At 41.4% G+C, this 14593-nt stretch overlaps 1 long non-coding RNA gene across 1 annotated transcript; it reads left to right on the forward strand.

The window, feature by feature from the left end:
* The first annotated feature begins 6737 nt into the window (after nucleotides 1-6737).
* Nucleotides 6738-7648, forward strand: LOC107209210. Its single transcript, XR_004498986.1, has 3 exons — nucleotides 6738-7252; nucleotides 7337-7447; nucleotides 7535-7648. It is a non-coding gene; the product is annotated as an uncharacterized LOC107209210 (long non-coding RNA).
* Nucleotides 7649-14593: the final 6945 nt, after the last annotated feature.

Genomic DNA, 14593 nt, shown 5'->3' on the forward strand with positions numbered 1-14593 from the left:
AGACCGCTGTGGCTGAAGGCCACCAGGAAGAGTATGTAACCACAATCATGAAAGCAATTATGGAGGAAGAAAAAATCAGAAGCTTCTTTCTAGGAAGGTGAGATTGTTTATCCTGGATGAGACAGGCTGTCCCACTGGTCAAAGTGCTAGAGAAGATGTAGGAGAAAAAATGGAATTTGTGGCCCCTTGACAAAATGTTGATTGGATGTGGCTGAAATTTCACCTACAAGGTGCTATGGTTAGAGGGCCTCCTCAACGCTCACTAGCTTAATTGCATTTTTAAGAATTTCTTTAGCCCTATTTGTTTCAAATTTTGTAGCTTTTCCCTCTTCCTTCCTAACTCTGAGCATGTTCTGTACACCTGCAGGCAGCTGAGCTGCCAAGCTCTGCTTTCTGACTTGTGAAGAACCCCTTGTTCACTATTAAGAGACAGCTTCTTGATGAAGCCATAAGTTAATACTCACAGGATTTGGACCCAGGCCCTTATTCTAAACCCAGGGTAAGTGAAATAAGATGGTGTGTTACCACTGGCAGTGTGATTTATGAGCCTGGTGTTTGTCTGTAGTGAACCATGTAAGAGGCAATGGAACAGCTTGGAAAGGGAGATTGTGAGAGATGAATTTGTGGCAATGCAGCCATAAGCAGAGAGAGTAGGATGGATGGATATGGTGTTAAGAAATTGGTAGAGCTGGTGGCTAAATATATGTTGTGAATGAAATGAGCAGTGCTGTGTAAGCCCATGGAAAGATAGGAGATTTCCAAGAGAATGCAAATGAGATGCATGAGTAAAAACCAAACCTGGAAGCTGAAGGATGTTATTGAAAGATAAGTAGCAGAGTTGGCTACACTGAAGATGACTGACAGGTTGAGGAGAGGAACTGCAAAGTATTGATTCTGAATTGTGAATCAGAGTCTGCACTGATTCCAGGCTTGGTCCATGTGACAGAGAATTCATTTTGCAGTTCCTGTAGAGCACGAGTGCAAGAGTCCTTGGCAGTAAAAATCTGTGAGCATCAAGGTGATAATAGTAAGTTAAGTCAGTATTTCTAATATGGAAAAGATTAAGGTTTGGCTTGGATCAGAGTCAAAAGAGATGACAAAGGAATAGAGGAGACACGAAGGGAAGATAGTGGGCACCAGAAAGATAAAGTGATCAAGTATTGCCATGGGGAGAACAGATGATTGGAGGAAGAAAAAAAGTTGAATGTGTCCTTTATCTTTGATAAAAAAAAAGGGTGACATTAAGCATGTGTCAAATTGAAAGGACGGGAAAGATTGTTACGCTTGCATCTGTTCTTTGAAGAAATCATTAAAATCCTGTGCAGAAAAACAATGGAGATGGACAGATAAGAGACAAACGCAGTTACAAGACAGGCATGATGGTGATGCAAGATTCAGTGAAATTAGAGAAAAAGTTGTTTTGCAGGGAAGCTGGCCAAGCAGAAGGAGTGTTTATACTGGAAGAGATCAGCCTCTTTTCTTTTTAATCGTTCAGTTTGTGTTATGGTAGCAGAAGGGCACGGTGTGAAAGAGAGCACGAGCCAGATCTGAGACTGAATCATCTCTGACTTTTCTGGTCTTGCATTGCAGTGACTCAGTCGTACCAGTAAAAGTTAAGGAAGAAAAGGAAAGGGAGCTGAACTACTTCATCTACTCCTGTCATCGTCATACATTTGACCTGTCACCACGACAAAAGTATCATTGAGTAAGAGAGGAAGGTGCAAACCAACCTGAAGAATGTTGTTCGTTTCTTTAAAAACAGCCTCCCCCTAAGCAAGAAAAAACCAACCCAACAGCAAAACACCCCAGCCTATAAGCTGAAATTCCGGGCTCCCTGGGGTTGAGAGGTTGCCGTAGCTGTGCTGGACACAAAGAAAGGGGGAATTGAGGGTTGGAGCCTTTCCAGCTGCTCCAGCAGTCCTGGCTCCCACAGACTGCCTGAATACAAAAGCCATTTCTGAAGTTTTAAGGTTCTAGTAGTTAGTCAGAAGACTATCTTTTCTGTATTCCACTATCTCAGAGCCTGGCATAGCACACACTGGGTGTAGAAATTGTTTATAAATATTAAAACAGTCTCTCTTGACCTGTTTCATGGAAATGTGATCGAAGCGTGGAAGGAACCAGTGACCAACTGGCTTGTCACGTGTGATGGCAGGGATTAACTGAGAGGATCATTTTTGTCCTTACTCAAGCCCTTGCACCAGACACTTTCTGGAACCATAGAAAATTGTGGCTACCAGCTGTGGTGGTCAGCATGTGTTTCCCAGGTTGCTGTTGAGGTAACACCAACCATCCAATGGGAAAAATACAGGAATTATTTTCCATGGTAATTTTTTTTTTAGGTAGGTGAGTTTGGGCAAGCTTGGCTCTTTTAGTTAAAAGCTCTCTTGTAATGAAGATGGAAAGGTGTAAAAGAAGTGCAAAAGAAAATTGTGTGTATTCTTGTATATATTCTTGGCTGGCTGTGAAGTGTTCAGAGCAAAAGTTTTTTCATGCATGTCTAAAATAGCTGTCAGTTGATTCAGAAAATGTGGGTAGTACCAAACTAAGACATCTCCTTACAGTAAATAATTCTTTCCCTGCCAGAAGTTGAGTAGAAGGATTTGCAAGCTGAACAGAGGTGGTTCTGAAATTCTGTGAGGAAAAGGCCTCTCTGCTTTTGATTCCCCAGATGAGCTCTTTGAACTGAAAGTAAAAGCAAGTTCCTAGCTTAACGAATTTCCTTGTGTGTTTGGCTCCTTAATGGGGTGTTTCTTACAGAGGCCACTAGGTCACCTTGTCCCAAGAGGATTATTTTCCCTGACAGCATTGCAAGTGGCCTGTCAGAGGCAACAGCACAGAGGAGTATCCTTATTTGCCATTTGGGATGTTTAACTTGTTGACTGCCTTGCAGCTGGCCTAAACTCAGAGCTCCAGAAGCACTAGGCTAGGGAGAGACACGTGAGAGTAAAGCAGCCCTTGAAAAGCTGAACAACATGTAAGATTTGTGAGACACCAATTCCTCGTAAAACTTGTGGCCCTGGTTTTCATCCCTCTTCAGAGCATTCACTTTCCTGCTTCTCCATGAGTGTGTTAAGTGAGCTCTCCTTTACTGCCAAGCAACCGCTACTGCTGGCTTCTCAATATACTTCCTAAAGTCCAGATCCTGTAGTAATATATATAAATTGTAGCTCTGCTTGATCCAGGCTTGATCTACAGTCTGTAATGATTTGAGTTGGGGCTGGTTGTATTTGCCTTTAGAATATATGCAGGGTCCTACTTGCAATGTTAGTGTTGACATAAGACTTGAGGTCTAACATCTGCATGTAAATTTACATTTTATAAATATTTGCTATTGCAGTGAGTCAAACAAAACCTCAACAGAGAGAACAACCAACACTCCCAGGATAAAAACCTAGGATTGGTACCAGCATTTCTTTCTTTCTTTCTTTCCTTTTTTTTTTTTTTTATTTTTTTCCTTCCCCCCCCAGAGCCTCCTGATAGCCCACATTACCATTTAGTTGTCATTTGTTGCTCCCTGGCTCTGTTGGTTTCTCAGCTTAGAAACAGCTGCCATGTGATGTGAATGATATTTTAAAGTCCTGTGTTTGAGTTCTTGTGATAGCAATGTGCAGGGAATTGGCAAGCTCTCGGAAACAAAATGGCATGCTTTATTTTGTCACTAGAAGTATGTTCAATCTGCTATTTGATTCTCTGTAGCATTTTGATTAAGAGCTCCAGTGAAGTTATGTGAAAAGTGAAAATCCTCTTTATTCTTTCTCTCCAAGAAAATGAGATGCACAGCATTGTCAAAATATTTGCCTTATCTTGCAGATTTGGATACTTGTTGTAGTTCTTCTGACAGACCAAAACAATGGTCATTAAATGAGGAGCAGATGCAATAAGTATGCAAGCAAGCTTAAGGGGAGAGACTGAGGAGAAGCTGCCAACAGAACTAACTAAGCACTGGAGAATAAAGAAAAACAAAACCTTTTCTTGCTATTGTACCCCATAAATAATCATTTTCCTCTAGTAATCTAGGCATTGTACTTTTCTGCATTGGTGTTTTCATATGTTCTGGTGCAATATTGACTTCAAATCCAGATGCTCCTTTTGGCTTACTTGAATATCTTTCTTGCCAGGAAGCAAAAATGCCAAAGAAATGCTTTAGCTTGTTTTTTTGTGCATTTTTGTTTGTTTGTTTATTTGTTTGTGTTGTGTTCTTCATTGGTTTTTTTTGGGTATGTTAATTTTTGTTGGTTGGTAGTTGTTGGGGTTTTTTATAGTTTTTATTACTTCCCTTTTCTGTTTTTTCCTTTTCACTGCAGCACTGTTATTTTAGGACTAAAGGACATTGTTGAGGAAGAGCGAGGTTATGTTATTTTCACAGTTTTGTGTGACTGGGGAGAGAGAAACTCCCTGTATGGTTGGGAAGACAGAAAATAGTGATAAATTCTCTATCAAGATGTAGAACATGTTTCTTGAGCAGGTAGTTTTTAAGGTCTGCTTTGTGGTTACAGAGCTGTGATGCAGACTCAGGACATTGGTCCAAAATCTGCCTTAAATTATAGAGAGAATGAAAGCTTTTCAGCTTTACTATTGCTCCAGCTATTTATTCAAACCACAAGAATTAAAGATTTGCCTTTAAGAAAAGGAACTGAATTATTATCCAGGATCTCCATTCCATGATCTGTGTCTAGTCAAGTGATTGCTGTTATTGTTCATGTATTCTAGTATGTCTTTAAAGCTATCCATAACTTACAGGTTTTAACTGGCATGTGATAATTCTTCATCCTTGAGTTGAAAATAAACCTGAAAGTTGGCAATATGGTCGTGTAACATGACGCAATTGAAACTCTCCCTGCTGCCCCATCCTCCAAATCCTTGTGTCTTCTCTGGGATTGTGCATAAACACAAGCATGCACACACATGTACATATGTGCATGGACAAGTCCCTTTAGTGAGAACATAAAGAAAATGCTGGTGTTTGTGCCGATGGTGCACAATGAGGATGGGGATATCAATGTTCAAACAGTGTATTGCTGATAAATGGATGCAGTGGGCTGCCTCTGAGCCAGGCCTAGAGTGGTGCAGTATGTTCTGCTACACCGGTTCCTTGTGTTTAGAGGAAGGACTGGGGTATGCTGCCCTCACAGCAGCTCAGGTTGACTTGGTTTGCATGAGCCTGTCTTGTATCATGTCCCTTTCTACTCGGGTCCATCAGTGGGCACTAACTCAGATCAGGTGGCTACAAGGTCTGTCTGCAAACACTGAGCATCTTTTGCAGCAGGGTTTTAGAATTTTTTTTTTAGTGCATGAGAAGTGTGCTCAGGGCTTTGATCTAAAAGGACTAAATCAAGGCTTTGCTTGCAGGCTCATATCACATTGACTATGGCTTAGATTTATATGTGTACAAAAGCTGCTCACTAGAAGTCACCTGTAAGGCTTTGGAAATGTCCTTCCATGTGACTTGTGTGTTCTGCTATATCTTTGTATCGTCCCAGAGTTAATTACAACTACTGGTAGAAAAGCTATCATGTTAGGCAACACCAGGCACTGCTGGCACTGTGTTTTCCCAGACTTTGAGGGCACTGCATGGCTGCTCCTCCTTTGCAGATAGTGCCATAGGAGGCAGTGATTTTTCTTTGCTATCAAGGGCATTGAGCTCTATGAGAGAACAGGAGCTTGTCAGTCTGAGGTTTATGAGATGCAGAGTGTTTTACATGCTTCTGGTGCCTATTCACAGATTCAGTGTTGCCATGCTCTAGATAAAGAGTAGCTAAAAGTGTCTGCTGTAGTGTTTGCTTTAGATTCTTCTTAGTTTCTTATTTTTGCTAGTTTATAAAGAGTTATGCATGATTTTTGAGATAGGAAGCATTGTAGATATCATAGTGTGGATTGTGGATTTTGAGGTATATATTTCCCTAATCACTTTGTTAATTAATGTTTTTTCTTGGGTATGAGATATTTGGAGATATCTGAGAACCTGTGAGATACCTGAAGCAATATATTTTATCTGTTTTTCTGAAGGGGGGGGGGAGGAAAAATACTGATAAAAGGGAAAATTTGGAAGCAGCTAGTCAGGCAATAATTCTCTTCCTGTAGTTGTGTGTCAATGCAGAAGTGGTTCTTCTGGCCAAGGCTTAAAACCAGACAAATCAACCCAATGCCCAGGTTTAAACATCTGGAAAAAATATTATCATTCTTGAGAGAGAGACAAAAATGTTGATCATTAACTCTGGTTAGAAACACTTTACTCACACATGTACAGGTCCAGTGTGCATAGATGATAGTTCAGTGGATACAGCTGAGCGTAAATTTTGGATCTCTGTTAGGGGTTTGCATCTTTGGGTCTGTTCCTGCTGATTAGCTGGGTGTCTTGATTTGAAAGACAGGTATCTGCCAAGGAAGGCAGGAACCTCCCTTGGAATGAGAAAATGTGACCCTGTTCCCCCCAAGTTATTATAACTTTGAAATTATGGGGTGTTCAGGCCAAGATGTGGGGAAAGGAACAGTAGTTCTTCACTAATATTTATATGTGTGACAAGACAAGCAAGCAGCCGTGGCAGTAACACCGAACCGAACCAGAAGCAGTCCCGGTGCTCCCGGCGGCCGGCGCTCCCCCTTGGTGCAGTTCCGGGCGCGGCCACCAGGGGCGCTGCTGGCTCCCGGCCCGGCAGGGTGGGTGCGCTGGTCCCCCGCGCCGCCAGGGGGCGCTGTGGCGCAGCGCCGCTCCCTCACACGGTCATGGCGGGAGGGATGGTGAAAACGGGCTGCAGCAGGAACCTCGGAGCCGTGAAGGGGTGAGCAGACCCTGGAGGAGCAAATGATGCATATCAGAAACTGCAGCTGTAGCAGTGTGTCGCAGCAGGCAGGCAATTTAGGGGTTGTGGTGTAGTAAATAAGCCAGAGCAGTGGCGGGGCTGGGCAGTGGCAGCCTGGCTCCTAAACAGGGCCTCGAGAGGCTCCCTTGGGGGGGCACAGGGTCCCAGGTTTTCCTCTGAGGCACACGAGGGGATGGTGAGGGTCCTTTCTAGTGAGGCAGGGCGTTAATAAGGTCCCAGTGCAACAGCTGATACTGCAAGCAGAGCTTCACTCACAGTAGGAGAAGGCAGCAGAAAACAGAACCTCACAATGGTGGCAAGTTCTCCCCACAGCAACTGTAGCCTGTCTGCCCTCCAGTGTCAAGAACCAGAGCGGGAGAGGACCTGAGCCCAGCCCCTTACCCCTGCCCTGGCCAAAATCTGACATATCCAAGGAGAAAAGCCCCCAGGTAAGAGAGTAGCCAGCTGCACCCTTCCCTCACCTTGACTATTTCCTCTGTCTCTCCTAAGTATTGGGTGTTATTGTCTCCTAGCAACAGATGGGACAAAATTCCACGAGAGAAGCAAGAGGAAAAATTCCAGCCCCCAACACTGGGGCTGGAAGTCCATTCAGAAACCAGTTTCTGCCCAGATCTCTCTTGTAGGTTAGTTTTTTCCTCCCCCCAGCATACTTTAATATAATGTGTCTCATCATTCTCCTGCCTGAACTGCATAACTTGGATTTATTTTAGGCTGCACCCCTGAAGTCCCTGGCCCAGGTAGCTCTGAGTCTCAAGGGAAACAGACACGGTTGAAAGAGCTGAGGCCCAGAGCAGGGCACTCCTCGTGAAGCCCTTCAAACACAGGTTGGATGAAACAGTGACCTTTGGAAAAGGTTGGGTGCATTTGATGGAATGGAGTTACACCATTTCTCATCCATTTATATTACAATTTTGCATTTATTTCTTTTACTTTATGATCGTTATTTATCTTAGCATAAGAATGTTTCTTGTAGTGTGATGCGTTTTGATACCTTTAGAATGTAGGGAGGAGCAGCTGAAACACCAAAAGTGATCTGAATTTTCCATTTTCTGAGGATTTGGTTGTGTAGCCCAAGCTGACTGATGCTTCTGGAATTAGATGATTGGTGTAAGTGGCTAAGCTTGAACTCCTGACTAACTTTGCTGAAGGCGTGTCTAGTGAGAGTTTCTCTTGTCACAGCTGGGAGGAGAAGCCTCAACTCTTCCAGTGTGTGCTTCAACCACTAAGAGCTTTCCATTCCCATTGATTAGTTCCAAAATTGAGTTTAAATCTAGTCATAAATCTAGTCATCTTCTCAGGTGTTAAAAATGTTGGGTTTTTTTTTCAGGTTGTGGTTTCTTTGTACCAGCTTCAGCTGGCTTGTAAGGGGACTGTAGTAAAATAAACTGACTTGAATTAATATTTTTTAATCACTGAAATTAAGCTGAGGGCCAGCTGGAAGACTTCAGTTCTACTGGAATAATATCTCTGATTAGCTTGGGGCTAAATTACTAATTCCAGTGAGGGATTTTTAAGTTTTCATTGGGCTTAATGTGCAAACCTCTTAAATATTCTGTCATATTTAGTAATCTGAAATACCAGGACCCTATGAATCTGTGTCTGAAAGGGTAAACCCCACAAAAATAACGGTCAAGTTTTTTCCTTAATATTCTAAACTAAACAGATGCTGCCTTTAGTGAAATTTTCAAAATCTTTAGGAGCAGTAATGTATTATTTGAATATTTTTAATATGACAGGTTAAGATTTTAATGCAATTCAGCATACACAAACTCAGAGCATTGACACCAATTTACTCTTAAACAAAAGCATTAGAGTATTGTACTCTAATGATGGCAGCTTGGTGAGATGCTGTTCCATGTTTGCTGTTTAGATATGTATCTACTGAAATGAATATAAATTGAGCTCTAACTGTTGATTAGTACTCTATACAGCTGTTAGCTTGAACTCTAAGATCTGGGGCTTTACAATTCAGGAGGGGGGAAAATGGACAATTTCAGCAACGAGAAGAGGTGTCGGTGAGCTAAATTAAATGGCTGATAATTGTGATAGCTTGCAAAGAATGATGCTATGTTATTTACAAAAGCTCCTTTTTGCATGGAATCTGATGTCTTCTCCCATGAGCTTGCTTATAATTCATATTCCACTTTAATATGCCTGCAAAATGTGCTTTCTTTCTGTATACGTATTATTTTTAGGATGTTATGTTTCCTTGGTGCATACACAATGAGTCTGAAATCCTGTAGGAATGTGTTTAATTTGAAAGTTTTATCCTCTGGGCCTGGTTAATTCAAATAGGAGGCTCAGAACAGTGCTGCAGTGCCGGCAAGAATGCGGGAATAGCAAATCATCTGCACAAAGGCAGCAGAGAGCCCAGGTGGCTGTGGTGCCTGCGCTGGAAGGTGCCACTGTCCTCAAGATCTGCTCTCTGAAGCTGTAATGCTTCCTCCTTTCCTCTGTCAGTGCTGGGAAATGAGGGTTCAGCCAGCTTTCCTTTCCTTTATACCCTTAGTGTTGTTCCTCGGCATTTCATAATTACAGCCTCCCCAGATCCACTCTCATCCTGTGGCATGGTGCATAGCAGGGAGCTGCCTGCCTCCTTTGCTGCTGAAGCAATGCCTAGACAGGATTTGGAGAGGGATTGCTAGTATCTTTTAAAGCTGGAAAAAAATGGAACTGTGGCCAGTTCAGGCCTCCACCCTGTATTTTTTTGGTAGGTGGAAGGAATACACTTGCTGAGTCCGTCCTCCTCCGAGATCAGTAAGCTGTGTTTGTTCTGTAGGAATGTGAGAGCCCAGGAATTCCAGTGTGTGCAGCCTGCTGGAAAGCGCTGCTGGCTCATGGGCAGCAGAGGGGAACGGGCCTTGCAACGATGGCTGGGGATAGAAATGAAAGGCATTTTTTATAATACCCTGGGCAGCATACGCAGGATGTTATGTCTGGCTTGGACTGGGCTGACGTGGTGCATTGGATTTTTGTCTTATAATGCTGGAAACATAGCTATAAAGGAAATACAGAGATAGAAATGGAACAAAATTAAAATGAAAAGCAAGCCTTCTATTTCACAGTGAATAATTTTTAGCATCTTTCCTCAAAGAAATTGGGCTGCCACTAGAGATATGAAGCAAGCAGAATAAAATTTTTTGCAGATTTTTAATCCACTTGAATATCCAAATTATGGCAGCCCCATTCTGTGACTTGTGAAAAGGCACAGTTGTGGGCAGCTGTGGGGTGGGGTTAGGAGATGCCTCCAAGCAGCTCAGCTAAAGGAGAATTCCAACTGTACGTTAGAAAAGAGGAGACAGTAGAGTGGAGAAAATGGATGAGAATTTCTGGCTTGTAGTTGGCCAAGATTTGTACATGCTGATACAACAAGGGAAGGTATTAGCTCCTTCCTTAAAAGGGGATATGCATTTACTGAAATCATATGTCCTTTTCTCCAAGTACCTCTGGAGGGTGGAGTGGGTCTTATGACTTTTCCATTGCTGCTCATGAGCAACTGAAGTTGAAACTTGTTTCCTTTCAGGAAAGGGGTTGCAATCAGATTTTTCTGTGGTTTCTGATGGTAGACTTGTCTTCAATTTGAGACATCACTCACCTGAATGTTTCTTGAAATATGTCTGTCTTCACTGGCTTTCATTTTTATGTGATGCAGGATGGGTTTCCTTTCTGTTGGAAATCCACAGGCTCTGTGCTATCCTTGCCCTCTGTGGAATTCACCAGTCACAACCCAAAAAGTGCCCTCTGTTTTTGGGAACAGAAGTGTTGGAAAGCCAAGAAGTGTGCAGATGTGGGGGAAATCCCAGTCAGTGCTATACACCTGATCAGTGGCTGTCAATTGCTTCATTTATTTCAGTATATTAATAATGCAAGTCCATGAGATTGATTATTGTCTCTGGAGTTTGCTGTGGGCAAATGCTTTTCTATTCTGAAGAATTCAGTAATGAAAACCCCACTGTCAGGGCCAGTGCTGAGCAGCCCCTGGCTTAGAAAAAATAAGCTGTGGTTTTCTGTTTATTTTTTTTCTTTTTTAGGCTGAGACTCACATTGCCCGGGAATTTTTGTGTCCCTACTGCTGATTTTCATATGCAGTCTAGATAAGAAGTGAAAGCTTTCTTTAATCATTTAAATACTAGGAGATGGAAGAAAATGAAAAAGCCATGCCATTATACCTGCATCTTGCTTGAAAAGAAAATGTTTTGTCTGAAGGAAAAACAGACAAATTGTTTGCTGGAGTTGCAGGGAAAGAGTTACTCCCCTTGCCTCCCTAGGAGTGTACACTGGGATTACTAGCTCACATTTATTTTGCTGAGACTTTGGAGCCGAGTTTTTATATGTAGTTTTTGATGTAGGACCTAATTAGGCCCTACACATCTTAATACTTTTTGCTACATCTGCATTAAAGATGGCATTGCATATATTTGCATACAATTTACATTTAAAAGTTGGCCATGCTGTGTGCAATAATAATTTTAACAAAGTACCACTGACAGTCAATATACATATCCATGCAAAAATATGTGGGGGTTATGGGAATAAGCATACAAAAACACATGGGTGCACACTGCTGTCAGTGTCAAGCAGTTTGGAGAAATCAGGGCTTCTTTTTTAACATCATAATTTTGTTGGAGTGCTTCCCACAAGAAACCAAAAGGAGCTTAAAGATTAGAGCTCCTGCTTTAACTACAAGCTATGTGTGCAAGACTGTGAAACTGCTCTGGTACTCCAAAACCTACCCCAAATCTGAGCCCATAAAATGTGGTATGAGTGCCATTGCCAGTCAGGATGCCCAGATGTGACGTTTTTCTGGTGCTTCAGCTGTGCCTGAATTCAGTCTGAAATTCAGTCAGTGCCTTAAATTCAGTCTTTTTGACTGAAGCTTAAATGGTGGTTAAAAATCAGATGCCTGGGAAGGTTTGAGGTTATTATATTTTCATTCTTGTATGTAAAATATAGTTTGTTTACTAATTTGTTTTCAGAAATACTGCCAATGGTCAATTGTGGAAAATCCTGAGGGCTTTTTGGTGTTTTCCTGTGGAAGCACACTGGCTTGTTAAATTTTTTACTTATCTCAAATCAGAAAAGGAATCTAGTAGAGGCAGGAAGTCAGCCAAAAAAAATACTGTTACCTTGCAGGGCATAGAATCTGTGTGTATTGACACTTAGGCCAAACATTTAGTCCATGAGATTCAGATTGACATCTTGAGTTGTCAGTTGTAAAAACATGCCAACAGAAGTGTCTCTGTTTTACCTGGCAAAACTCAGCTTGTTTTTCTGTTTGGGGGGATCAGCATTTCTCCTTTCATGATTGTGATGATGTCAAAACCTTTTCAGAGTTTTTTTTTAAAAAGCATGAAAAGAGCTTGAAGTCAGCTGGTGCTTAGGCAAGTAAAGATCAGACAGAGGCATGTTCTTTTCAGACAGACTTCAGAGCTGATCTCTGGGGTGGAAACTGGGAGTTGGGCTTTCGTACTACGGATGAGTTGCACGAAACAGCAGAGTCAAATGTTAATTTATGTCTTGATGGTTAAGTAATAGGAAAAATCAAGAAGGATTTATAAAATCTTCTCATCTACAGGCAAATAGTTTCACTTTGCATTTACTTATCTGTCTGCTTTCATCTGTGTAGACATCACAGGCAGCTGAGGCTTGGTAAATTGGCAAGCTGATGAATTAAGGATTTGATTTTGCAATATTGAAGTTAACTGGCCTTTATCCATTGTTGGGATCAGATGCTGTAGAAACCTGTGTTCCTCTGTGTTAGGTGGGGAACCGAATGAATCCTCACTTTTGCAGTATTCCCAGATAAATGGAAAGGATTTCTAAATAATGCACTCTCTTAAACTTGGCGTCATGAGTTTCTCCAGTCTGTTTCCTCTGCAAATTGAGCACAATTGAACTCCTCTGAAGCTCTGAGCTGGCCTGCTGTTCATATAGAGTGTGAAATTGGCTGAGCCAGTTCAGTGCCGTATCTGCCCTTACCAAGCTGGGCTAACCACTGGGATACTGGTGTAACTAACTGGGGATGACAATTGCCATGTGCAGTTTAATCAACTGTGCTTCTGTCTATACAGTGCCTTTATGAAATCCAATAACATTTCATGTTAATAGTCATCATAATGCTGACAATTAGGACTTTGGATCATCAGTGAGCGAATGTTTACGTTTTAAAAGTATGTGGGAGAGAAGATTTGCAGCAAGGTAAATACTTCAGAAATACTGAAATTAAGTCAAGGATTTTGGCCTCTTTAGACCTTAGTGATTTCCTGCTCTCTTCTCTGTGCTGGGCTTCAGTTTCCCTGCAGATGACACAGCACCTGCATGTGGTGTGTGATACCTGCTTTGCCTTTGCCAGTTTATGACAGCACCAAATTGTGAGTCTTGATTCAGCTCCTGGATCTCTAAAGGCTCTAATCTCTTGTGGCTGTGGGAAAACTTGCCTGAAAACAGCTTGGTTTACTCCCCAAAAAAATCCTACATTGTGTTCAAGGAATTTAATTATGTATTAACTTTGTGCTTGCTGACATTCCCATTTCCCTTTTTTTTAAAAAGAAAACATCCCCTCATCCAAAGGAATCAAAGAGCTTTTTCTGAAGGGACCCTTTTCAGACAGAAGGCCTTCAGAGCAGCTTTTCTGTAAGTGCATTCTACACCATACGAATTCTATAAAAATAAATTTTGAAAATTATTTTTATATATGCTTAGTAAAATATGAGCTTGGTTTCAAATCCCATGAACTCTGAAGTTTCCCCTCCTTAAAGAGTGCTCTTCTGATGTAACATTTCTGCTTTTATATTTACAGACAGACATTCTAATTATCTGGATGATGATAATGAATATGTTGTTTATAACCTATTCTGTGAGGTTTGAAAAAGCTGGAGGGTGATTGTAGACATTGCTCTTGTCTTAAATGATGAGAAACTAAAACATGAGAGAAGAATGCAGAAAATGGAATATAAAAAATTCATGTTTTACTAATGAAAATCTTCCAGATTAAGGACAAAAAGGAGAGGGAAAAGGAAAAGAAACTCCCACAGTAAACAAGTGAGAGGTTTGAATCCAATGCAGAATGCTCTATGTATAATTGATGATTAGAATTTATTTTGATTGTGCTGCTCTTCTTACTTTGTAGTACTAAAGCTTAAGTTCACTGTAAATGGAAATGAGTGGCTTTTAGGTTTCTATTTTTCAGTACATATAAATACCAAATCTTTGTTGTTTTGTCACCTGGAGAGTTTTGGGTTTTTTTTTTGAGGATTAGTTAGCATGAATTTGCTGTTGATACCAGCTATAAATAATTAGTTACATTGATATTTAAAATGCCATCCTTACAGATCAATTTTATCAACCCCCTGGAATCAGTTAGAGCCTTCATGGTATGCAAATACTGTTTCAGCCTGTCAGCAGACTTAGGCAGGTATGTATGTGTTGATACGTCATGCACATTTTTCTGTCCTGCACATTTCCTAGTGCTGTCATGTACCTGGGAGGATTGGAAGCATAAATCCATACTTTGGGGTAAGATTTAAGACCTAATAGTGAATTCCCCCAAAGAGGGGAAGGGGGGATTCCCAGATGCTGCCTCAAGACTTCTACATTTTTTGCCATTGTATAATGGTCAAAATTAAGATGTTGGAAAGTTTTTCTGTGGAAAGAGTATATGACAGAGAAGGAGAGATCTCTTCCAAACCTCAATTACAAAGGGATTCTGTGGCCATTAAGATGGTTTGGGGCTGCAGCACTGCTGGTGCATGAGAAGAGGCCCAGTGAGC

This window comes from Parus major, chromosome 10 (genome assembly GCF_001522545.3).
Source record: "Parus major isolate Abel chromosome 10, Parus_major1.1, whole genome shotgun sequence".
Lineage (NCBI taxonomy): Eukaryota > Metazoa > Chordata > Aves > Passeriformes > Paridae > Parus > Parus major.